This window comes from Sitophilus oryzae, unplaced genomic scaffold, assembly GCF_002938485.1.
Source record: "Sitophilus oryzae breed Bouriz unplaced genomic scaffold, Soryzae_2.0 scaffold_815_pilon_pilon, whole genome shotgun sequence".
Taxonomy (NCBI): Eukaryota; Metazoa; Arthropoda; class Insecta; order Coleoptera; family Curculionidae; genus Sitophilus; species Sitophilus oryzae.
Window position 1 is genome coordinate 3275420 of NW_022147434.1, and position 27199 is coordinate 3302618.

At 32.7% G+C, this 27199-nt stretch overlaps 1 protein-coding gene across 1 annotated transcript in view; it reads right to left on the reverse strand.

The window, feature by feature from the left end:
• The window catches only part of LOC115889522, a 47843-nt gene extending 21519 nt beyond the window's left edge, over positions 1 to 26324 (reverse strand). Inside the window, exon 1 of the mRNA XM_030909545.1 lies at positions 26201 to 26324. The gene's annotated coding sequence lies outside the window, so the exon portion shown is untranslated. The remainder of the gene's footprint in view (positions 1 to 26200) is intronic.
• Positions 26325 to 27199: the final 875 nt, after the last annotated feature.

Sequence of the window (27199 nt, forward strand, 5' to 3'; positions counted from 1 at the left end):
AACGGCTCTTTTATTCCTTTAGAAATACAGATACACAGACAAGACAACAGGATTTTGACATCAGTCTACAGAAAATCTAGGCACGGTTACACTGGTCAGTAGCATAATTCCAACCATACAACATTGGTAAAGAACATAATCCCAAACATACATGATAGCAAAAACATCTCTAATTCCAAAGAATACTTATCACGGGAGATCATTAATGAAAGAAATTTAATGACCAACACCAAATTGAGTATTGTACAGATTTAATTACAGCGACTAGAAACAGATTTAGCGACTAGAAACAGATTTAATTACAGCGGCTCAAGAAAATTGACAATTAATGAACATCAATTAAACCATTTTTTTCTTCATTAGGCAAATTTGTATTACTGTAAACATAACTTCTGACAAGCAGCGTCCGTTTAGGTTTAACGCCAGAAGTGTTTACAAAAAATAACTATTTTATTTTGTAGATTTTCTTGCAGTGTAGTGGCGAAAAAATAAAAAATTAAAAAATAATCCCATAAAGGATTTTTTTTGGAGAGAATCCTGTCTTTAGTCAGCCCCAGGGGGGTGACAGTGAAATAGGAAAATTGGAAACAGTCATTATTAGTGTCATTCCTGTCATTCTCCTCACGACAAGTATAGCCGCTTAGACAAGGACAGCATTGTTTTTGTCTAACTATTGTCTAACTTCACAGTTTAGAATTGACAGATTTCAGTTTCAGAGACAACTTCAGATTTGTTCTAGAACAAATAACAAATTAGAAAATATTCGACGCCATTTTAATTCATTCCGTTTAGTTTCGTTTTGGAAGTTCAATTTAATATTTCGGCTGAAATTTATAAATATAAAGGTAATAAAGTATATAAAATATATATTACATGAAGAATCCTGGAGAAAATTATATTTCTGCAGTAGTGTAAGAGTCTTGCTTTCCGTTAAAAAATTGTTTATATTAAATTGTGTTATTTTAAGAAATAATATTTTATTTGAATCTCTAATTGACTTTTCTTGACCGCATGTATAAAATGTTGTTTCCTAGACGATGCGGTTTGCATTGTTGATGATTATTTTGACTGACGTCGCCATTTATCAAAAAATATTAAATTCAGATTATAATTGTGTGTGTGTGTGTGTGTTTTATAGTAGACAAGTATTTATCAAAGGGCATTTTAATATTGTTTAGTTGAAAGACAGATGTTTATCAAAGAGTGTTTTAGTGTTATGTGAGTGTATTTTGTTCACTCACGGGCATTACTGGGATTTGTGTGAGAGTAGTTTAATATTATTTAGTTAACAGTTATCACTGAGCTTTAGTAGTAGATAGAGAAGGGTATTTTAGTATTACTTTTGTGTGTGTGTGTTTTATAGTAGACAAGTATTTATCAAAGGGCATTTTAATATTGTTTAGTTGAAAGACAGATGTTTATCAAAGAGTGTTTTAGTGTTATGTGAGTGTATTTTGTTCACTCACGGGCATTACTGGGATTTGTATGAGAGTAGTTTAATATTATTTAGTTAACAGTTATCACTGAGCTTTAGTAGTAGATAGAGAAAGGTATTTTAGTATTACTTTTGTGTGTGTGTGTGTTTTATAGTAGACAAGTATTTATCAAAGGGCATTTTAATATTGTTTAGTTCAAAGATAGATGTTTATCAAAGAGTGTTTTAGTGTTATGTGAGTGTATTTTGTTCACTCACGGGCATTACTGGGATTTGTATGAGAGTAGTTTAATATTATTTAGTTAACAGTTATCACTGAGCTTTAGTAGTAGATAGAGAAGGGTATTTTAGTATTACTTTTGTGTGTGGGACAGACGCCTTTGTGGCCATCCCTTTTGAGCGTGGGACAGACGCCTTTGTGGCCATCCCTTTTGAGCGTGGGACAGACGCCTTTGTGGCCATCCCTTTTGAGCGTGGGACAGACGCCTTTGTGGCCATCCCTTTTGAGCGTGGGACAGACGCCTTTGTGGCCATCCCTTTTGTGTGTGGGACAGACGCCTTTGTGGCCATCCCTTTTGAGCGTGGGACAGACGCCTTTGTGGCCATCCCTTTTGAGCGTGGGACAGACGCCTTTGTGGCCATCCCTTTGTGTGTGGGTCAGACGCCTTGTCGCTTAGCTGCGGAACAACAACATTATGCTATGTCGCTTTGTGGCCATCCCTTTTGTGTGTGGACAGACGCCTTGTCGCTTAGCTACGGAACAACAAAAATATTTAACTATTTTATATACTCGATTATGGTGATGTGATCATGTGCGTTTTCCAGTGATGCTCAAGTAAGGCTCAAGTATATTTTATTTTTATAGATTGCAAATTGCGTGATCATAGAGTGAGAGCATTACACAAGTGTCCCGGCATCTAAGGTGAGTTTAGCTTCTTTTGTTTATGTTGTTTGAATATTAAATTGATATTAACACCATTCATATATTATGCTATATAAACAAAAAAAAATATTATATTTTTCTTACTCGCTCTTACAATTCAGAAGTGGGATCTGAGCTTTTCAGGTCTATGTATAATATATTTTTGCGTATTTTCAGTTTATACATATTTTTATTATAAGTTTGTATTTATTTAAGATATCTGACATGCCCAAATTATGTTATTAGATCATTATTTGTGGATAAATAAATATGTAGTATTATTATTAATAAAATTACAGTTACTAGTGATGTATTTAATTTGTATGGGCGACAGAAATAGCGGCCAACTTACTTCGACTACAACTTAATTACTTAACTACGACTTAACTGATGGCAGATAGACCAAAGAAAAGACGTATGAATGTGGCTAGAAAAGAGTTCAAACAACAAGAGAAAGTCAGAATATGAAATAATTTGGAAATTTTTCAAAATTTGTCACGAGACAGAAGAGATTCGGTACGACCTGATAGTCAAAACCAGTCAAAAATATTACAGAGTAGTAAAAGTATATGGCCGAACGTCGAAAGCATACATAGATTTTGAAAGTACATGTAACACTATATAGAAGAGTGAAGCAAATCCTATGACTTTACCTATACATATATCTCGATGTTGTGTATTGAAAGGACATCGTGATGGCAGAGTTGAATTTTTGGATACTACCAATTTAGAACTACAAATCGATGGCATTTAAAGATCGGTGGATATTTACCTGACAACGGAGCGTTCGTGTAATGAAAGATGAACTTTCTTGTCTGAAGCTAGTTCTTCTCCTGGAATAAATGATGTACAGAAAATAACTTTGCGATCAGTCATGCAGTGCCAATATCACCAAGTGAGCAAGTTACTATCAGAACTGCTGGATACTGAACATGCTAGGAGAATCTACAAAGACTATCCCATACGTGAAGGACAAGTCTACAGAACTAAAGCCAAAATACTACAATGGGTAGTTCTGCAAAAAAATGTGATTTCATGTAGTTCGAACTTCTCACGATGATTTGAACCACTTAGCTGCTAAAAAATTTACTAGGTATTATTGGTTTCCCCGGATGAAAGCTAATGTGGGAAATACATTAAGTGCTGTAGACTGTGCTTGAATAAAGAAAACGACCAACAGAAGAAAGAACTTCCAATGCATACCGTCTATCTTGATTACTTCGGACTTTATCCAAAAAGCAGAAAGAAGAATCATAATTATTTAACGCCATAGATGCCTTTACTAAGTTTATTTTCATGAAAGCCGTCAGTACAACAAAGACGAGTAAAGTGTTGATATTTTTGGATGACATATCTGCTTTATTTGAACGACCTATTCGGATTATCACTGATCTGTTTTCACATCTAAAATGTTCAGTGCTTATTGTCAAGAACGAGCAAGTATACCTGTGAAAGTAGCGTTGGTGCTTTAATTTAAAAATATCTCGGATCACAGAAAAAAAAACTGATCTATAACGCGATTCTGAAAAGCGCAATGTTATATGACTCTGGGGTATGGCTGTTAAGCAAAAAAAAACATAAAAAGAAGTTGTTGTCTACCGAAATGGACTTCTGGTGAAGATCAGCCCGAATCTCTCGTTTAAACAGAATTAGGAACGAGAGAATACATGAAAAAAAAATGAAGGTGGATGGTAACATTGTAAAGATATACAAGAAAAACAACTACAGTGGTACGGCCACATGTAGGTACAACGAATGGCTGACGACAGAATACCAAAGCAAGTATTGCAGTAGACACCTAGAAACAAACGTAAACCAGGCTGACCTAAACCTTCCTGGAATCAAGGATTCGACGAGACATGTCGGAAAGGAACCTATACTATCAGGAGATATTGGGACAACAGACGAAGGACGCTGTAACAAGCGGATACATCCATACAAATTAGCGGTGGCAACGTGTAGAGCTAATAGTCAAATTGAACATTACAATTACACAATCCACAATTCACTGATGATCTCAACTCTAAAGGAACTCTAAATGATCTCAACTCTAAAGGACACCAACATCAAGAAAGTGCCATAAACAATATGCCAAATAAGAACACCGGAAAAACTTCAAGTGAATTCGTGCATAGATATCACTCTGAACCTCTGAACTTAAACAAAAAAAAATATTAATTTAAATAAATTCTCTATATCAAAGAGCTACTACACGCTAAACGAATTCTTCCGGGACCTCAAATCTCAAGGCTTATCGGCAGATATATAATAATAATTCTTGAATTGAAATTGTTTTGTTTGTGTATAAATTCAGGTATATTTGTTTTATATTTGTCTCTCGGTTTAAAGACAAACAACCGATTAGTGATTGGTTTATGCAGTTACATGAATACCTCGGGTAGTAGATAATCTTTTACTTGAAAGAGAAAGAACAAGCAGAATAACTGAGCTGACTGAAAGCAAACAGACAGTTTACTTTGATAAAACTCGTAAAGAAGCAAGACAGCCCAAGATAGGTGATTTGGTGCTTATCAAGAAAACAGCACCAACAGTCATATCAGCCGTAGATTACTTTCCGTCTGCAGCGGACCAATGGTAATAAAATCCGAATTCTCACATGATAGGTACACGGTGGATATTGAGTCCACTTATTGAAACAAACGTAAAGTTGACTAAACGAACGGTGGCAGTGAGACACTGGAAGGCATGTGGAGAAGTTTCAGATTCAGCTGCTAGTGAAGGATATGGTAAATATGGAGATTTAGTATTATCCGATATTTAGGCGTATTTATCCGATAATTAGGCGATATTAGGCGTAATCCTAATGAAATCCGATTAGGCAAGCTCGGGACGAGCTTCTAGCAGGATGGCCGACTGTAAGAGTCTTGTTTTCCGTTAAAAAATTGTTTATATTAAATTGTGTTATTTTAAGAAATAATATTTTATTTGAATCTCTAATTGACTTTTCTTGACCGCATGTATAAAATGTTGTTTCCTAGACGATGCGGTTTGCATTGTTGATGATTATTTTGACTGACGTCGCCATTTATCAAAAAATATTAAATTCAGATTATAATTGTGTGTGTGTGTGTGTTTTATAGTAGACAAGTATTTATCAAAGGGCATTTTAATATTGTTTAGTTGAAAGACAGATGTTTATCAAAGAGTGTTTTAGTGTTATGTGAGTGTATTTTGTTCACTCACGGGCATTACTGGGATTTGTGTGAGAGTAGTTTAATATTATTTAGTTAACAGTTATCACTGAGCTTTAGTAGTAGATAGAGAAGGGTATTTTAGTATTACTTTTGTGTGTGTGTGTTTTATAGTAGATAAGTATTTATCAAAGGGCATTTTAATATTGTTTAGTTGAAAGACAGATGTTTATCAAAGAGTGTTTTAGTGTTATGTGAGTGTATTTTGTTCACTCACGGGCATTACTGGGATTTGTATGAGAGTAGTTTAATATTATTTAGTTAACAGTTATCACTGAGCTTTAGTAGTAGATAGAGAAAGGTATTTTAGTATTACTTTTGTGTGTGTGTGTTTTATAGTAGACAAGTATTTATCAAAGGGCATTTTAATATTGTTTAGTTCAAAGATAGATGTTTATCAAAGAGTGTTTTAGTGTTATGTGAGTGTATTTTGTTCACTCACGGGCATTACTGGGATTTGTATGAGAGTAGTTTAATATTATTTAGTTAACAGTTATCACTGAGCTTTAGTAGTAGATAGAGAAGGGTATTTTAGTATTACTTTTGTGTGTGGGACAGACGCCTTTGTGGCCATCCCTTTTGAGCGTGGGACAGACGCCTTTGTGGCCATCCCTTTTGAGCGTGGGACAGACGCCTTTGTGGCCATCCCTTTTGAGCGTGGGACAGACGCCTTTGTGGCCATCCCTTTTGAGCGTGGGACAGACGCCTTTGTGGCCATCCCTTTTGTGTGTGGGACAGACGCCTTTGTGGCCATCCCTTTTGAGCGTGGGACAGACGCCTTTGTGGCCATCCCTTTTGAGCGTGGGACAGACGCCTTTGTGGCCATCCCTTTTGTGTGTGGGACAGACGCCTTGTCGCTTAGCTGCGGAACAACAACATTATGCTATGTCGCTTTGTGGCCATCCCTTTTGTGTGTGGGACAGACGCCTTGTCGCTTAGCTACGGAACAACAAAAATATTTAACTATTTTATATACTCGATTATGGTGATGTGATCATGTGCGTTTTCCAGTGATGCTCAAGTATATTTTATTTTTATAGATTGCAAATTGCGTGATCATAGAGTGAGAGCATTACACAAGTGTCCCGGCATCTAAGGTGAGTTTAGCTTCTTTTGTTTATGTTGTTTGAATATTAAATTGATATTAACACCATTCATATATTATGCTATATAAACAAAAAAAAAATATTATATTTTTCTTACTCGCTCTTACAGTAGTAGGTATGTCCCATGTATATGAAAAATAGGTAGTAAATAAACACTGTGTTTACATTTTTTAGATGCAAGAAAATGGTGTTATAATCTCTTTGATCGGCGATTTTTTTGAAAATGGAAACAATTTACAGCAAGGTAAGATCATTTTTAACTATAGCCAACATTAGTTACTCCAGTATGTGCGATTTATTGTCAATAATGCAATAAATCAGACTGATAATCTGATTATGTTATCCGACTAAGTCTCTTTTTGCTTCTTTTTGATTTATAAGCCAGGTCTCTTTGGGAATAATGGACGCTTTTTTTAAACAGTATATTTATATTTTATACCTATTGATATTTTTACATTATTAATTTTAGTATAAAAAAAATTGTTTTTCTGTTTTCAGGTTTTTGTATAAGGCTCCCGTTTTCATGTTCCTGTGTCCGTTTTCTGTCCTTGAAGTCTGCGAATACGTGTGTTTATTTACAAATTACTGTAAGTCATGCTTATACCTTAACTAATTTACGTTAAAAGTGCATATAATTAACTAATAATAACTTAATAATTAATTGGTATTAAAACAATACAATTCTCTATATTTTTATATTTATTTAGTCACGTTGTTCCATATTTCAAATAAATATATGTGAATAAATTATTTTTTGGTTTTATTTATGAAAAGAAAAAATACAAAATACATTTGAACTGAAAGAGGGCCCGCCATTGAATAACCGGAAACGGAAATCAAAATTAAGCCATCATGTCCTTAACATGCATCATGTCCCGACCTGTCAATTGGAAAATTAGTTCTCCAGACGACAACGAAGGCTTTCGGTGGCGTATCGTGTTTCCATGATTTAACACAGAGTTGACACTTCTTTCTAGTTAATTATTTTATGGTCAGCCCTGCATTGATGTCAAAATCATGTGGAATATCCCCTTACAATAATTCCATGCATCATTTGCTCTAGTGATGTTCTTCTTCTGGTTGTGTCATATCAGGTCCTCGTAATGTTACCAATTTTTCCAATGGCGATAACTCTCACGATTTCAGCCAGTCTGAATAATTGTTCTGTACTTAATTTGTGTGCCTGTCTAGTCTCACAATAAAGTCATTGTGAAGTACTCGAAAAATATTTGACAGCGTCTACAAAAATAATTACAAACAGATGTTCAACGTTTTGATCAAACACGTTAAACCGTCAAGCCGTCTCTTATTAAACCCAACGAGTAAATTTACTCGGAAGCATTCACACTTCAAAGTCCAACAACGCCCACCGATGCTAATTACACACATATTTTTTCTTTTTTATATCTTCGACCGCGCTTACATTAACAACCGCACAAAACAGACATTAAAAGAAGATACGGCATGTTGGTTTTTATAAGGTTTAGAGCTGGTTTGTGCATACGTCCTTATACACACACTCAGATACGATGTTCTACCGTTATGTTTACGCATAAGCAAGTTCGACCTCCAGCTTAAGATATTTGTTCATTTATCGATGGAGCCGGAAGAATTTACCGTTTCTATGGTTGCATCTTCTTCTTCAGCTTCGGCTTAATTAGGTGTTAAATATGCGAGACTTAGGAATACGAGACGTTAATTTAGGAATATAAAAGATTAAACAATGTGGTTACGTATCTCGGATTAGATTACTTTGTGATACTAACTCTCACTTGGTTAAATCTAATCCATGTTAGGTAAAAAAAGTTCCTCTAGAAGATGTGAGACCTTGTCGTTGGTGGGGAAACTCCTAGGCAAGTGCTTAGAGAGAATCCCTTCTAGAACTCTGGCTGGGTCTAAGAAGCATCTCATTGTCTTTTCCCTGGCTGTAGTGTCGTGAAAATAATTGCACCAAGACATTATGATGCCAGATGGGACTACCCTGTCCGTCATACCAGGCACCCTTTACTGTCTGTAGTCATGTATCACGGGCAGAGGGCGTAGAGGGGTCTTAGCTTAACCGCCCGGACAACCTCACCAAAAACCTAAATCCTATGATGGTGGGGCCAGGTCAAAGGGATGCGGGACTAGATAGAAGACTACTGGTATAGGCTCTTACTGGTCTCAACCTTGGGGCACCCGGAGGTAACCCATGGTATTCTCCTCTTCCTTACTTCAACATGCGGAGCTCTGTAGGAGTGGACCGACTAACCATTGCTGTGTAATTCATTCAAATCCAAGGAGGCAATAAAGAAAGAGGGATATTTTCTCTGTTATAGATTTGGAATAACACCGGTATCATGTCTAAGGAGAGACCACGTTGAGAGGTGGAGAAGATGGACACAGATCCTCCAGCCTACCCCTCCTACTACCTCCAGCCGGGTACCCTCCAGAGACAAGCTCCTCGACTGTAAAAAGGGTACGGAGGGCTAAACCCCAACCGTGAAAGGGTGTATACCCTCGTAGGAGGTAGATGGTGGTCTCTTAGTAGAGGATGGACATCTATCGTCAGCGGAGGACGGGAAATACCCTGTCCCTCCTACAACAAGAAGATCCCCGTGTATGATGAGTTATAGACTGTATGATGGGCTATAACTCAAGAAAGTGGGACACAATAGATATTTAAGGTCGCGGATACACATCACTATATACAAATATTGACATTCTAGGTAAAAAAGTCAGGTATACAAGTTATATACAGTGGTCCTTATAAGAATGCATATTACAGCGATCTTCTTCAAAAGAAAGGCAAAGATGATTAGGGTAAAATTGATCCATGCTGAATATACCGGGTGGTGCATCAGCGTTGGAAACATAGGAAATCCTATGCAAATTTAGAACGCACCAAATATTGCCTCCCCTATTGATTTTACAGCGATGTCGTAAATAGGGTTTTTAAAGGTCTCGGTATGCTGAAAACACATGCCAAATTTGAACAATTTTGGACAAGCCGATTTTATGTAATTTAAGAAAAACAGCATTGTAAATTAAACATTAACAGGGACATGGTTGAATATAAACATACCCCGTATCCCTATTTATGAAGATGATAATGGTTTGTTCTTTCCTGTCTTACTGTTTCTCCCACACAATAATGGATTGTAGTTATTTTCGCCTAGGAAATTCTGACATTCTTAGATATAGTTACGAGGAAAGCTATTACTTGATTTAGCACTACTTCTAGCTGCTATGACCTTCTGACGTCCTAGGGAAATCTGTATAAGTCGTATGTGATAACATATGATAAAGCATGTCGTATATCTAGACTCAATATATTACAATATACATATATAAAATGCTAATGTTTATCTTTGTCGTCTCTACTGAAGTAACGACTTGCTCTAGAAAGTTGCTTTTTTTACTAAAATATAGCTAATTTACTCTTCTAAAAACTGTCGTCGCCGGATTTTTTGTTTTTCATTTAATTAAAAAAAATCAATAAAAAGTTTTTTTTTCTGATGTCGTGGCGGATGCGCCAGGCTTCAACTAGTAGGTAATAATTTTCTAATTCTGCGAAGATTTAGAAAATTACTGCATCTGCATGGGAATGTCACCACAAGGTATCTTGTGGTAAATTTTGGTATTTTGTGGTAAATGAAAAGAAAACATTTGAAATCACACATGAACAATATAATGGAAACAAAAATGTGATACTGGCTATGAAGAAACCCAGTGTCAATTTTTTTCGTCTGGCTCCATCTTGCTTCGAAGATGCTTCGAAGAACAAACATTGGAATTCCTGAAATAACAAACAGTTCTACCGGACTACAATAAGGAAACAACATCAAATTATTTGGCAATATCCAGAAGCATTATTCAACTGCAATTGGAATATTACCTACTAACTTAATCGACATTAATATGAACCTAAGCGACACTCCTCTACAGGAGAGGCAAATAGGGATATGAAACAGTTTATTCACACAGTACCACTTATAAAAAGTACACATCCGAATATGTTTAACCTAAAGATTATGAAAATATATACATATTTCAATACCTAAATTTGAAATATTAAAATAGCAGCTTTTTCCTTATTACGTTTAAAATATATATTTTTTTTAATTTTAAAGTTTAAAAGACTCTACCCAAATATTCCTGATATTAATTGTCTTATTAAATCCCAGAAATGCAGTTCTTTACGTCACTTTTAATTGACGATGTGATATTGAAAATGAATTTAATTCTTCAAATGAAATTCCTGCTACCAGGTAGGCAATTGAACCCATCAATAGATGGTTCTTGATGAGTGTATTTGTATTGATTGAGAGATGATGTTAGAAAGTGATGACTAGACATATTTAGTTGAATGTATGTATACCTATATAACGACGCCATTATAATTAAAATGTCGGACTAGTCGCTTGATATAGTGTGATAATAATATAAAAAACTTATTAACTTATGCATGAAATTGCATTTTTATATTTTCCACGTCAGACATTAATTAGGAAATTTGACGTTGAAGTGAAGTATGGTCTATTCAAAAGAAAAGTGTTGTCTGGTCTAGTAAAGTCTGCTAACAGTTGTTATCTATCATCTATCATTTTAGTTCACAGGATAATTGTATTTACGGCCATTTTTTAGATATCGTCTGTCGAAATGTTTGATTCGTCTTCGAAATACCAATTAATATATCGGCCACTTATTGACTTATTATAAACATTCTTTTACATAAATATCTTGTTTTATTCTGCAGTTACCACGTTAACATACTATCTTTGATATAACGCCAATGACCAATAAAACGACAACTATACAGGGTGGCTCATTAGTGCGAGGTAGTCCAATATCGTTGTCGTTGTCGAAGATATGAAAAAAGTTTTATACATACCGGGTGTTGCATCGTCGGATGGGATATAAGAAATCTTTTAAAAAAAATCGATTAACTCGTTTACGAGTTATCGCCGATTTCTTTTTAAATATTTCTCCTTTCTTATGGGCCTGTATTTACTTATGAGCACCACTCAAGGTAAAAGATAACTGTCAAATGAAGTTGTCATTTCAAAAATTTACCTATTTAGTGCTTTATTATTATTGAAAACTCATTCCTACATCGGAAATCTTAAAGATGTATTTATAAATACAAATTAATATGAATTAAAGTAAAATAAAGTAATCAATTACAAAGTTAATTATAGTATTATTACAATATTCAATAACTTATTAATTTAGGTACTATTAAATTGTTAGAACTTTAGGATTTAAGAAGATGTTCAATGCCCGGGCCCATGGGGCCCGGGCCCCCCCTAAAATCTGTAAATTGGGTTAAATATTAGGCTTTTGGGTTAAAAATGGCGCTCTAAGAGGCATATTTTGCATTATTTTTTATTTGGGCGCCCCCTAAAATAAATTTCTGTATCCGCCCCTGTCCACGCACAATAAAACTTCCAAGTCGGTATCATTTCTTGCATCTTCTCTTTGTTCCTGCCTTGCTTCACATCTGCAGTTATTTATTAGGGTACCTTTGGTCTCAAATCTCTGGATATTCCTTGCGATTGTAGATTTTCCAGGTATCGGTCTATTCGGATTTAGAGCAGCAAACTTGTCCGACACCATTTGATAACTATTTCCTTGATAATACCATTTAATCATCAATACTTTTTCTTCGGTAGTGTAATTCATGGCTAATATTTTCGATGTAAGTATGAGTTTTTAATAATAATAATAAAGCACTAAATAGATAAATTTCTGAAATAACAACTTCATTTGACAGTTATCTTTTACCTTGACTGGTGCTCATAAGTAAATACAGGGTCATAAGAAAGGAGAAATATTTAAAAAGAAATTATGAGGTATAGTATTTTAAGTATTCCGATTTTGGTACTATAAAAAATACCCTGTATAGAATAATGTAAATTTTTCTACGCGGATTTGTTCTGATATTCTTGTTGTTTAGGAAAATATAGCCAAGTGTTAATAAAGTTATATTCACTCTACTTTTTTACCCCTTCGGTTATAATATTTTTAACCAAAGTTTTAGTAAATAAGTAATACAATGGCAACACTGTAGAGTGATTCAAATAAAAATAGTGTACTATATGCAGAATTCTATGCCGAATCCGATTATCTACAGAAAAATGGAGGGTGTAATTTAAACCCCCTGTATATAATAAAATATTTTTAGCATACGCCCCTTTATAAATCATGCAACATCTGTATAAAACTTTTTTTCATATCTTCGACAAGAACGACGTTATTGGACTTCGTCGCACTAATGGACCACCCTGTATATTTAACAAAATAGCTGTTTTAGGAAGAAAAAAATTTATCTTCTGTCGGTTTCAAGCATACATAATATGGTTATAGGTATAAGAAAATGTTAGAAATGACAAATACAAAGTAAATAAATAGTTTTTTTACTGGTACTAACGTACCATATCGTCCATTGAATTATTAAGAGTCAAGCGTATCTGAGTCAAAGATTAAAGTCTGCTGGAAAAAAGTTAATTCAAAATTCAAATATTTGGGCGAAGAAAAAAATTCTGTGGATATTAGATTATTTTAAGGAAGACTTTCCGATACATTTTTGGTTTTTCATATTAAAGATAACAATGAAATATCTAGGCGTGTAAATTGATTTTTCTATTGGGATTCTAATTTAATGTTTAGGTATAACATTAAGTTCTTTGTTAAAAATACCATACGATCGAAAAAATATCGGTGTCGCAAAGATGGCTTAGAAATGAAGATCGCTACCGTTCTATAAGTAAATGGTGAAAATTATATGGTGAATGTGGTCAATTATTTTTTCCATGCCAACTTGAGGCCGTTTTTTTTCGATCATACGGTATTTCAGCTATATATTTTCGATCATACGGTATTTCAGCTTTAGTAGTTATATTTTGCCACGGTGCTCGGTGGCGTAGAGGTACAGGCTCTCGTCTACCAATCTCAAGGTAGTGGGTTCGAATCCTACACCCGGCATTTCATCAGCCGACAATTTTTATTAAAATAAAAGTAGTTTGGGTACCTAGGTTGACTCAGCCTTAAATGAGTACTTGGGATTCACAATGCTGAGGTAATAATAGGGGGTTAAAGCGTAGTGCTAGCCACATTATCTTCCTTGTATACCGAACGGCTGCAGCATGGCAAGCTGTACCTTGCTACTCCCAAGTAGGGTTCCCATCCGTCCCGGTTTGGCCGGGATTAACCAGGAATCAGAAAGTTTGTCCCGGCGAAAGTTTTGCCTTGGCCGGGACCTGGAAACTAAAAAAATGTGTACTACACACATAATATATTTTATTTTCTAATATTTAATGTCTTGCTTCAATTATTTAAAAGCTTAAAAATGATTGTCCCGGAATCGCCGATGCTCAAGTTGGGAACCCTACTCCCAAAGGCGTCAAACGCTATAAACGGAGCTATTATTATATTTTACCCATTAGATATACTTTCCCCATCTATTATTATTCAATATGGCTCTAACAGTACGTCCCCGGATTGTTTTTACAAAAGGAAAACTTTTTTATTTTTGACTTTTGAGTAAAATGCAATCTTTATTAAAATTTTTGCTTTTTCTAAAATGGTTAATACCGTCTATATACTTTTTCAAATTTCCATACCGTTTTAGAGAAAATTAAGAAAAGCATGAAAATATAGCTGATTTTTTCAAAGTCCTGAAACTCAAATCGCGTTTCTATGGTAATATAATTGCGTTGTCCTTCTTTGATAATAGCTGGAATTTCTTTTATCTATGGCTTTGATAGATAGTTATTGATAGAATTTTAATTAACGTCATCTTTCTTGCTGTTTTAAATTGTTAAAGAAGCACACCTAAGAACCTTTTCAAACAGCACGAGTGCTTAAAGAAATAATAATACATATTAAAGAAGATTCTTTATATATGTGCTCTAATATTTCGATGACTTGTGGTGTGTGATTTTGTATACTTGCAGGACATGCAGGAATGTAGACTTGTAGGAATGCAGACTTGCAGGAATGTAATTGAAGATGTGTATTTTTTTTCTTAAACTACGGAATATTTTCTTACATTCCAGATAGTTAAACATCACCCTTACTTCTAAAAAAGACCGGTAAATAAACTACTCAAAACAATTATCGCATATTTTCTAAAAAAATAATTTAAAAAACACGACACTTTGAATTCCCTGACTTACAGTTTTAAATAGTTTTGATACTGTTAAGGGAAATTCGAAATAATAAGTCTACGCGTTGACCTGTAATTTTTAGTCGGCCGACTATTTAGTTGCAAAAGTGAGAACAATACATATTTATGGAGCCGATCGGCCTACTATTTGATTCTTATGTGAGCGCGGCTCCATAGTCGGCCAATAATTAACAATTGCCTGTCAGCGTATAGCCTAAGGCAATGCAATCAAATATTGGGCCGATCGGCTCCATAAAAATGTATTGTTTTCACTTTTGCAACTAAATTACATGTCAGTCCGTACCTTAATTATCCTAAAAAACTCACAAGAGAAAGGCAGAGAAATGCATGCTTCATTTAGAAATATGTAATAATTACTTTTATTCAAATATGCGATAATTGTTTTGAGTAGTGTATTTTATTTTGTTATTTTGAATTATATCAACGTAATACTGGGTATTAGTATTAACTTTGATAATATATTATTCATGTTTTATATCTACTTCTTTATAACACATATACCACAGACAAACTACACATATACTCGTAGAAATTCAATATCATCTTAAGATCATTTAAATAAAAATACCGCTTTTCTGAAAATTGACGAGATTATATGCCGGTTCGGAGAAGAAAACAATAAAATTATTTAAGCGATTTTGAGAACCGTTATATTAACATAAGCAGACTTAAAGCATAGGGTACCTATTTTTATATTAGAAATAAAATCCATTTACACCTTGAATTATGGGTTTGTTGCTAAATTAGTTATGTGATTATTTTACGATGTATTTTTGTTTCAAAACTATGAGTTGCCTAAAGGCATTTTTTTATATATTTGATTAGATTACAGTTACTTTAACTGTAAAGAGTTCTATACAGGGTAAATTGTAGGTAAATAGTAAGTACCTAGATTTTATTCAATTGAAATTTGATTTTCATTTCTTAAACATGTTTAAAAACCTTTTATATTTGTAATAAGATTTTTAAGGAATCTAGCCTATAAGGTAGGATTCTTTTTAATCCAACACAGAATAAGCTTGAGGGGTGTTTGATATAAAGTGCTTAAGGGTGTAAATTTTAAATCAAGGTATACAACCCCACATACTTATCCTCCAAAAGTTCCATGTCGGATGAAGTATACTGAAAATATATATAGTATCCTGAAAAGTATACTATATATAGTATACTGTATACTATAATATACTATACATTCAGTAATACTATACACGGTGGCACGGTGGCGCACCTCATTCGCCTCGCAAAGATGTAGAAACAAAATTTTTATGGGTATATGTAGAGAGGTAATGTGCATAATTTAATATTATTTCGAAATGTACATGTTGTGTCAGAACTAAGATCCATACCAAAGTTATAATTTTTCTTATGGAACACACCCGGTATTTTATTTCATTTTAGAATTCTTGGGTATAAAATAATTCATTAATTATAAGTAATTAATTATAAGATAATTAATTATAAGATATAATAAACTAATGTCAATTTTAAAATAGCTACTAACAGTCACTAGCAAATTGCCATGGCGACACCAGCTATCTTGATTGCCATTTTATTGAAATATCAATTTTATTTAAAATCTGAGCCAGATAGGTATAGGAAACCCTAATATAGTTTGAAAGAGCATTTAAATCTGCTTCGACTTATTTAAAAAAATACATAGTGCTGCGTTTGAAATAATGAAGTTTTTATGTAAAATAAATACTTAAAATATACCAGCAATTTTTGATACCCCTGTATACATTTGAGAAAGCAATCAAATTTTTTAGTAAAGTTTATTTCTCTGGCTTGAAAGTCAGCACAAGAATTAATTCTGAAAAGTAATATACAAGGTGTTGACAAACTTTTTTATTATAGCATATATATTTAAATATATCTTTAAATATCTCAAAAACCAAAGCTTTTAAACATATTAAACTCGTATAATAAATGCGTTATTTTATATCCAAGAACCCAAAAATGAAATGAAATACCGTGTGTTTTATAAGAAAAAATATATCTTTCGTATGGATCTTAGTTCTGACTACCCTATACATTTTAAAATAATTTTAAATTATGCACATTGCCTACCCACATATACCCATAAAATATTTTCTTTCTACATCTTTCTGTTTCGGTATAATTAACCGAGGCGAATGAGGTGCGCCACTCTGTATAGTAGGTCAAGGTGGAGTAGGGTTCCCAACCGTCCCGGTTTGGCCGGGATTAACCAGGAATCAGAAAGTTTGTCCCGGCGAAAGTTTTGCCTTGGCCGGGACCTGGAAACTAAAAAAATGTGTACTACACACATAATATATTTTATTTTCTAATATTTAATGTCTTGCTTCAATTATTTAAAAGCTTAAAAATGATTGTCCCGGAATCGCCGATGCTCAAGTTGGGAACCCTACTCCCAAGGCGTCAAACGCTATAAACGGGAGCTATTATTATATTTTACCCATTAGATATACTTTCCCCATCTATTATTATTCAATATGGCTCTAACAGTACGTCCCCGGATTGTTTTTACAAAAGGAAAACTTTTTTATTTTTGACTTTTTGAGTAAAATGCAATCTTTATTAAAATTTTTGCTTTTTCTAAAATGGTTAATACCGTCTATATACTTTTTCAAATTTCCATACCGTTTTAGAGAAAATTAAGAAAAGCATGAAAATATAGCTGATTTTTTTCAAAGTCCTGAAACTCAAATCGCGTTTCTATGGTAATATAATTGCGTTGTCCTTCTTTGATAATAGCTGGAATTTCTTTTATCTATGGCTTTGATAGATAGTTATTGATAGAATTTTAATTAACGTCATCTTTCTTGCTGTTTTAAATTGTTAAAGAAGCACACCTAAGAACCTTTTCAAACAGCACGAGTGCTTAAAGAAATAATAATACATATTAAAGAAGATTCTTTATATATGTGCTCTAATATTTCGATGACTTGTGGTGTGTGATTTTGTATACTTGCAGGACATGCAGGAATGTAGACTTGTAGGAATGCAGACTTGCAGGAATGTAATTGAAGATGTGTATTTTTTTTCTTAAACTACGGAATATTTTCTTACATTCCAGATAGTTAAACATCACCCTTACTTCTAAAAAGACCGGTAAATAAACTACTCAAAACAATTATCGCATATTTTCTAAAAAAAATAATTTAAAAAACACGACACTTTGAATTCCCTGACTTACAGTTTTAAATAGTTTTGATACTGTGAAGGGAAATTCGAAATAATAAGTCTACGCGTTGACCTGTAATTTTTAGTCGGCCGACTATTTAGTTGCAAAAGTGAGAACAATACATATTTATGGAGCCGATCGGCCTACTATTTGATTCTTATGTGAGCGCGGCTCCATAGTCGGCCAATAATTAACAATTGCCTGTCAGCGTATAGCCTAAGGCAATGCAATCAAATATTGGGCCGATCGGCTCCATAAAAATGTATTGTTTTCACTTTTGCAACTAAATTACATGTCAGTCCGTACCTTAATTATCCTAAAAAAAACTCACAAGAGAAAGGCAGAGAAATGCATGCTTCATTTAGAAATATGTAATAATTACTTTTATTCAAATATGCGATAATTGTTTTGAGTAGTGTATTTTATTTTGTTATTTTGAATTATATCAACGTAATACTGGGTATTAGTATTAACTTTGATAATATATTATTCATGTTTTATATCTACTTCTTTATAACACATATACCACAGACAAACTACACATATACTCGTAGAAATTCAATATCATCTTAAGATCATTTAAATAAAAATACCGCTTTTCTGAAAATTGACGAGATTATATGCCGGTTCGGAGAAGAAAACAATAAAATTATTTAAGCGATTGTGGGAACCGTTATATTAACATAAGCAGACTTAAAGCATAGGGTACCTATTTTTATATTAGAAATAAAATCCATTTACACCTTGAATTATGGGTTTGTTGCTAAATTAGTTATGTGATTATTTTACGATGTATTTTTTGTTTCAAAACTATGAGTTGCCTAAAGGCATTTTTTTATATATTTGATTAGATTACAGTTACTTTAACTGTAAAGAGTTCTATACAGGGTAAATTGTAGGTAAATAGTAAGTACCTAGATTTTATTCAATTGAAATTTGATTTTCATTTCTTAAACATGTTTAAAAACCTTTTATATTTGTAATAAGATTTTTAAGGAATCTAGCCTATAAGGTAGGATTCTTTTTAATCCAACACAGAATAAGCTTGAGGGGTGTTTGATATAAAGTGCTTAAGGGTGTAAATTTTAAATCAAGGTATACAACCCCACATACTTATCCTCCAAAAAGTTCCATGTCGGATGAAGTATACTGAAAATATATATAGTATCCTGAAAAGTATACTATATATAGTATACTGTATACTATAATATACTATACATTCAGTAATACTATACACGGTGGCACGGTGGCGCACCTCATTCGCCTCGCAAAGATGTAGAAACAAAATTTTTTATGGGTATATGTAGAGAGGTAATGTGCATAATTTAATATTATTTCGAAATGTACATGTTGTGTCAGAACTAAGATCCATACCAAAGTTATAATTTTTCTTATGGAACACACCCGGTATTTTATTTCATTTTAGAATTCTTGGGTATAAAATAATTCATTAATTATAAGTAATTAATTATAAGATAATTAATTATAAGATATAATAAACTAATGTCAATTTTTAAAATAGCTACTAACAGTCGCTAGCAAATTGCCATGGCGACACCAGCTATCTTGATTGCCATTTTATTGAAATATCAATTTTATTTAAAATCTGAGCCAGATAGGTATAGGAAACCCTAATATAGTTTGAAAGAGCAATTAAATCTGCTTTGACTTATTTAAAAGAATACATAGTGTTGTATTTGAAATTCGAATTTTTATGCAAAATAAGTATTTAAAATAGACCGGCAATTTTTGATACCCCTGTATACATTTAAGGAAGCAATACCGTTTTTAGGAAAGTTTATTTCTCTTGCTTTAAAGTCAGTACAAGAGTTAACTAAAGTAATGTACAGGATGTTGACAAACGTTTTTATTATAGCATGCATATTTAAATATCTCAAAAAACCAAAGCTTTTAAACATATTAACAAGAATTCAAAAATGAAATAAAATACCGGGTGTTCCATAAGAAAAAATATAACTTTGGTATGGATCTTAGTCCTGACACACCCTGTACATTTAAAAATAATTTTAAATTATGCATGTTGCCGATCTTCATATAATATACCCATAAAAAAAATTGTTTCTACATCTTTCCGTTCTCGTATAATCAACCGAGGCGAAGGAGATGCGCCACCCTGTATATAGTATATACTGAGTATAACAAAATAGCTAAAATCCTAGTAAAATCGATGTTATATATAATCTGTCAATCTTTAATAAAGCCAATTTTAGATACGTGATAGGTATGTACCGCATGATCGAAAAAAACGGCGTCCAGTTGGTTTGGAAATGACAATCGATGACATTTTCTATATAATTTTACATACAATTTTACATATAATTTTACATATAAAATGACAGCGATCTTCATTTCATAGCCATCGCTGACGCCGTCTTTTTTCGAACATATTGTATATCTATTCAATTTATTCCATGTCAGACAACATGTTACTTGCAATAAAATGATATTTAAAATAAAATATATCAACTCCTTAAAATAATCGAGTACCCATTAAAAATAATAAAAGAAATATTTAGAAACTTTTTTTTTGCAAAAACTGAGGTCTATGTTAATTTAAAATACTGTTACACTTTTAAACAGTTAACATTTTTGTTTCAATATAATATACAGTTTAATTAAATTAATTTTCATATTGTATTTAAATTTTTCACTAATCTTTTAATACAGCTAGTGAATCCAAACAACGCTAAACGGGAATTAAAAAAATATTTCACATATTAATGTGCACAGCAATTTACATACAATAATAATCGTTAATTATATATGTATGTAGTACATAACATCACAAAAGAAATTGCGAATGAAAGTATACATACCGGTTATGTTTATATTTAACTTAATTATTTCCTTGACTCATTGATGAAAGAAGACAAACAAAAAATTTTGGAATGAGGTAAGTCAATAATTTAATTTTCATAGTTTGTGTCCCCGGATTGTCGTTACAAGAGGAAAGACATTTTTATTATTGACATTTTGAGAAAAATAAATTTTTCATAAAAATTTTGGCTTGTTCTAAAGTGGTTAAACCCGTTTATACTTTTCCAAATTTCCACACCGTTTTAGAGAAAATAAAAAAGAACATGGAAATATGGTTGATTTTTCAACCACCCGTAATATACAGGGTGGTCCGAATTGTATTCCGGAAACTTATCATATGTATTGCAGTTAAAGTATCACATTTTCCGATAAGTATTATTACCCTTTCCGTAACTAACTAAAAACTTCCGTGAACTAATAGTTATTTTTTAGACAAGACGATAAAATGCAATTTTATTGTCGTGTATAAAACAATATTTTTTTCCATAGCGAGTTACGTTTTAAAAAATATTCAGAAATTATTATTTCAAGGAATTTATTACGAGTAGAAAAAATATTGTGCTGGGTTGGCGTTGGTTTCTATGTAATTTGACAAATAAATAAAGCTGTCTCTTTAGTTGTCAGTTTTGAGTCAATATTTTTTAATTCTCTTTCGTGTCGATTGCTGATTGAATTGGAGCCAGAAATGGCTGAAAATGAAATAAGTAAATTACAAACAGATATTCAGGCCGAGGCGACAAACCCCATATCCAAACTACTTCCATTTAAATCCCGAATATCTAATGAAAAGGAATACAAAAATTTTCAAAAATGGAAGCAATTAAAAAACGTGCGAGAAAAAATAAAGTTTTTAACCTATCCTCGCTGTTGAAGTATCATTTAATCTTCCCTTGCGGTTAAAGTACTATTTTATCTACTATTTTTGATAGATATATAAGGCAATTTTAACAGTTAGTTTCTATGGAAAAAATATATTTGTACTTCTTTAACATTTTTTTTCCATGGCAACTGTTAAAATTGCCATATAACTATCAAAAATAGTAGATAAAATAGTACTTTAACCGCAAGGGTAGATTAAATGATACTTTAACAGCGTGAATAGGTTAACAAACATGTGTCTAGCCCCAGCAAGGCAACTATTAAGCTTGACCAATCACGTTAGAGTTTTTGACAAAAGCGGATGCAGAACAGCTGCGGCGTACTATATAATTTATTACAAACAAATAAAGAAAATCAATGAATATCTAAAAAACAAATATAAATTAGTAAAAACCAACCAACCCCACCAAATAACCAATGAATTAACACCCTCCAAATAACCACGCTAACCAAAGCTTAATAGTTGCCTTGCTGGGACTAGACGCAATTGTTAAAAAGACACCTTAAAAATCTAATCTAATTTAATCTATATTTATTCTAATTAATAATTTTCGATTAATAAAGTTTGATATTAGTATTCCTTTGTTTTTTTTTTTGCTTTTTGTTTCTAAAAATAGTTTGACAATTCAAATTAATTCACGAAATTTTTTATTCAAATTCTTCCAAAAAATATATTACAATAAAGTCCCCCCCCATTAATCAATTTAGAATAAACTTTCTAGAAATCAATTTATCAGCAAGTGTTATTTTTTTCTGTACACCTACATACGATTCTAATTGACCTAGTTACCGAATTTGTAATACTAGAGACATGTAAAAACTGTTATTTAATTTTAAACTGGCATTAATTAAAATTGAACTTCAAAATGTTTATTATTAATATTGAATATTGTAGTTATTATTGTATATTATTATTTGTTATTATAAGGATTATTGTTTTAATACAATAGTTGAAATAAACTAGTAGGTACGGGTTTACAAAAAAAATAAACTTGAACTTGAAAACCAAATTGCTGTTCATAAAAAATATTAACGACTCTTTAAAATTTATTTAATTATTTTTTTTTTTTCGTTATTTTGTATTGCTGTGTTTTTATTAAACTTAATTTGCCAATCAAGGTTCATTTGAATTTTGTAGAAGACTGAAACGATTGTAGACCTTTTTACAGCAATAACAGTATCGATATCGATACCAATGTCGATACTAATTTATTAAAAGTAAAGACAACATAGAAATCCAAAATCATTATTTTTGTCAGTTAGTTCTTTTTATCTTATGTTTTCAAGATATACTATTTTGTCAGAAATTCTTATAAAGTTTTCGATTCCACGGATATGCAGACAACAAATTATACGTACCTAAACAAACCATATCATGTCGTAATTTCTTTTTTTTAGATTATGGGATCCCGCCGTAAACGTTTTTAAAAAAGTCCCAGGATGGTTTAAATTAGGGTAAAGTTGTCTGTTAGTGAGCTCATTGATGATCCGTTTAGTTAATGAACTTATCTTTGTCATTTTCGGAAATATGGTGGAAAAACTGATATTTACATATTTACAGCTTTCGTGTTTATTTTTTACGATTTTATTGAAAATGATAAAAAATGAAATAAAAAATCCAGGTCTCTACTTAAGAAATAAAGTTGATGATGCCCAAGAAAAATTTTATTTGTGATTTTAGTTATATACATATCTCCGAAAATTGGAACGATAAGTTCATTTACTAAACGGATTATCATTGGGCTCACTAACAACCAACTTCATCCCAATTTAAGCCACCCTGTATCTCTGACCGTTTCCGAGATCTCAGTGGTAAGAGCTCAATTTGCGAAACACGCTGTATAAAAACTAGAGACTTAAAGACAAGTGAATCCACGGAGCTTTTTGGAACAATAAGCCACCTTGTGTTGACATCACTGTATTTAATGGGTATGTGTACAAATATTGTATGATCGAAAAAAAAAACCGGCGTCATGATGGCTATGAAATAAAGATCGCTGTCTTTTTATATGTAAATTCATATGGGAAATGTCATGGATCGTCATTTCCCAGGGAACTGGACGCCGTTTTTTAGGTCATACGGTATTTGAACAAATATTACATAGTAAAATATACAGGGTGGTCCGAATTGTATTCGGGAAACTTCAGCGGCATATTCTGCAGGTGCATATTCTGCAGCGGCATATTCTGAGAGTGGTCCGAATTGTATTCGGGAAACTTAGGCAGCATATTCTGCAGATAAAAATAAATAAAAAAGTGCGTATAAATTTATATTCTAAAATGCTTAGTTTCGGAGATACAGGGTGTGGAAGTTTTATTTTTATTGTGATTTTTTTTAAATAATTTCCGAACTAACATCGATATTTGGATGAAAATTGGGTACTGTTTTTGTGGCTGTTTTTTATATGATAAATTTGATTTTAATTTCAATATGATTCCTATTTGAAGAGGGCGTCACCAACACGTTTTTGAACTGTTTTGTTTTAAGAGTAATAACTTTTTGCTCGTACCTGTATTAAATTGCTGAGAGAAAAGATATACAGCGTGGTCCGAACTGTATTCCGAAAACTTCGGCGGCATATCCTGCAGATAAAAATAATTAAAAAAGTTCGTATAAATGTATGTTCTAAAATGCTTAGTTTCGAAGATACAAGGTGTAGAAGTTTCATTTTTATTTCGATTTTTTCTAGATAATTTCTGAAGTAAAGTGATGATGAAAATTGGTGTCTAGGAGTTTTTTGACATGAGAAAATTGATTTTGATGTCAATATGATACCTACTGGTAAAGGGCGCCACTTACATGTGTTTTAACTGTTTTGAAGCGTAATAACTTTTTGTCCGTACCTATATAAAACTACCGAGGGAAAAAATATATCTCTGTGACATTTTACGTAAAAAATATCTCTTTGTAAAAATCTCTGCAACTGTTCTCAAGATACTTATTTAGAATGGAAATAGTCAATACATGTCATTATTGACGGAAAAATTAAACACGTTGAGTAGATAGTTCTTTCACTGAAGTAATAAATTTGGGAAATTTTTATTTTTTTAAATTAATCATAAATTTTTCTGCAAAAAAATTATGATAAAACAGTTTCTGTTGAACTTTTGACACAAAAACTTTCAAATTTATGATCTCAGTCTAATAACTATTTAGTCAACGTGTTTAATATATAATATTATGTCAATGATGACAGGTATTGGTAATTTCGGTTCCAAATATCTCGAAAACCAATACTCGCAGCGATTTTTACCAAGAGACATTTTTTATGTAAAAAACGTCGTAAATGTATATTTTTTTACTCAGTAGTTTTATACAGGTACGGACGAAAAGTTATTACTCTTCAAACCAGTTAAAAAATATGTAGGTGGCGCTCTCTACAAGTAGGAGTCATATTGACATCAAAATCAAATTTCTCATGTCAAAAAACTCCCAGACGCCAATTTTCATCCAAATATTGATGTTACTGCAGAAATTATTTGGAAAAAATCGAAATAAAAATGAAACTTCTACACCCTGTATCTCTGAAATTAAGCATTTTAGGACATAATTTATGCAAAATTTTTAACTTATTTTTATCTACAGAATATGTTGCCGAAGTTTCCCGAATATAGTTCGTTACCACCCTGTATATTTTCATATTTTTTTACGTAAAAATGTTCTCTTGATAAAAAGCGCTACGAGTAATGGTTCTCAAGATACCTAGTATTTGAAATCGAAATAATCAATACGTCATTATCGAAAAAAATAAGTATTTTTACTCGATAGTTACTTGACTGAAATGATAAATTTGGGAACTTTTTTTTAATTGATCATAAACTTTTCTAGAAAAAATTATGATAAAGCACAAAAAAATCCAGATTTATTATTTCAATGTATTAACTATCGAGTAAACATGTTTAATTCTAGTCAATAGGGTCATGTATTGATTATTTCTATTCTAAATATCTTGAGAACCATTACTCGCAAAGCTTTTAATCAAGAGGACTTTTTTTTATCTAAAATACAGTAGAAATGCATATTTTTTCACTCAGTAGTAATACAACTACGCACGAAAAATTGTTACTCTTTCAGAAACGTGTAGGTGGTTCCGCTTACAATTAAAAATCATATTGACATCGACATCAAATTTCTCATGTCAAAAAACACCCAGACGCCAATTTTCATCTATGTTTTTATTCAAAACCGACATTAGATCAGAAATTATTTGGAAAAAATCAAAATAAAAATGAAACTTCTACACCCTGTATGCCCGAAACGAATCATTTTAGGGCATACATTTATAGAAACTTTTTGATTTATTTTTATCTGCAGAATATATGCTGCCGAAGTTTCACAAATACAGTTTGTACCACCCTGTAGATATGTGTATGGAAAAAATAAATCGTTTCGTGAAGACATAATAGTAGATAATATAATATAATTTAAAAAAAATAAATAAAAACTCATTTTAAAATACAGAAAAATCACTCACCCTCTTGAGATGCAACTCTTCTCTATCGGCAAGGTCTCACCTACGACGTCTTCAAGGACAAGATGCAATAGCGGCGGGGCTTCTTACGGTCACCAGAACGCGGAAAGCACTTCTTCGGCGGCGGCCTTCGATCGGCTATCGTTATATACCTTCCACCTCTTCGCGGAGCGTCTTCATGTGATAGCTTGGCGGCCGTGTCAAGTTCAAGAATACACACTTCGGATATGCCGGTATCGTTTGACGAGAAAGATCGGCAAATGTCACCGGTTTGAATAAAAAACGATAATTTCTTGAGATGTTTTGCGTCACTGAAGACACCAAACTGGGTTAAAATCGACCACCTGGTGAGGTTATACTAGGAAAACAATGTGGGATATAGAGGCACAAGATAATATTAAACTTATAATCAGGAAGCTGCTACACTAACAGATGAAAACTCATCTAAAAAACTAAAATAGTATAGTAATATTATTTTTAGTTTTTTGATGAGGATCATTTCAAGTGAGTTTGGTACTGACAGCCAAGCACAGTCTTAAAAAAGAAATCATTAGGAGCAAGAAAAGGAATTGGCTAGAGCTCTGTGACGAGCTTGAGTCCGATATTTGGGGCAAGGCTTACCGACTGGTAATGAGAAAGTTTATCGGCCGACGCAACGCTCCCGTTACAGATAACATAATAGAAAAACAGATCGCAACATTGTTCCCTAAAGCTCAGTCAAATAGTTGGGATATACCAAAAAAATACCGGATGATGTAATATGGTTTACTGAAGAAGAGGTGCCTTCTGCAGCAAGTAAACTGAAAAACAAAAAAGCTCCTGGCCCGGACTACATACCGGTGGAAGTTATCAAAATTGCTGCTATGCAAGACCCTCAGAGAATCACTGAGATCCTGAACAAGTGTCTTATCAACAGACAGTTTTCAAATTCGTGGAAAATTGCCAAACTTGTTCTAGCAGAGAAACCCAATAAAGATGGAAGTCAAGACAAAAAATATCGTC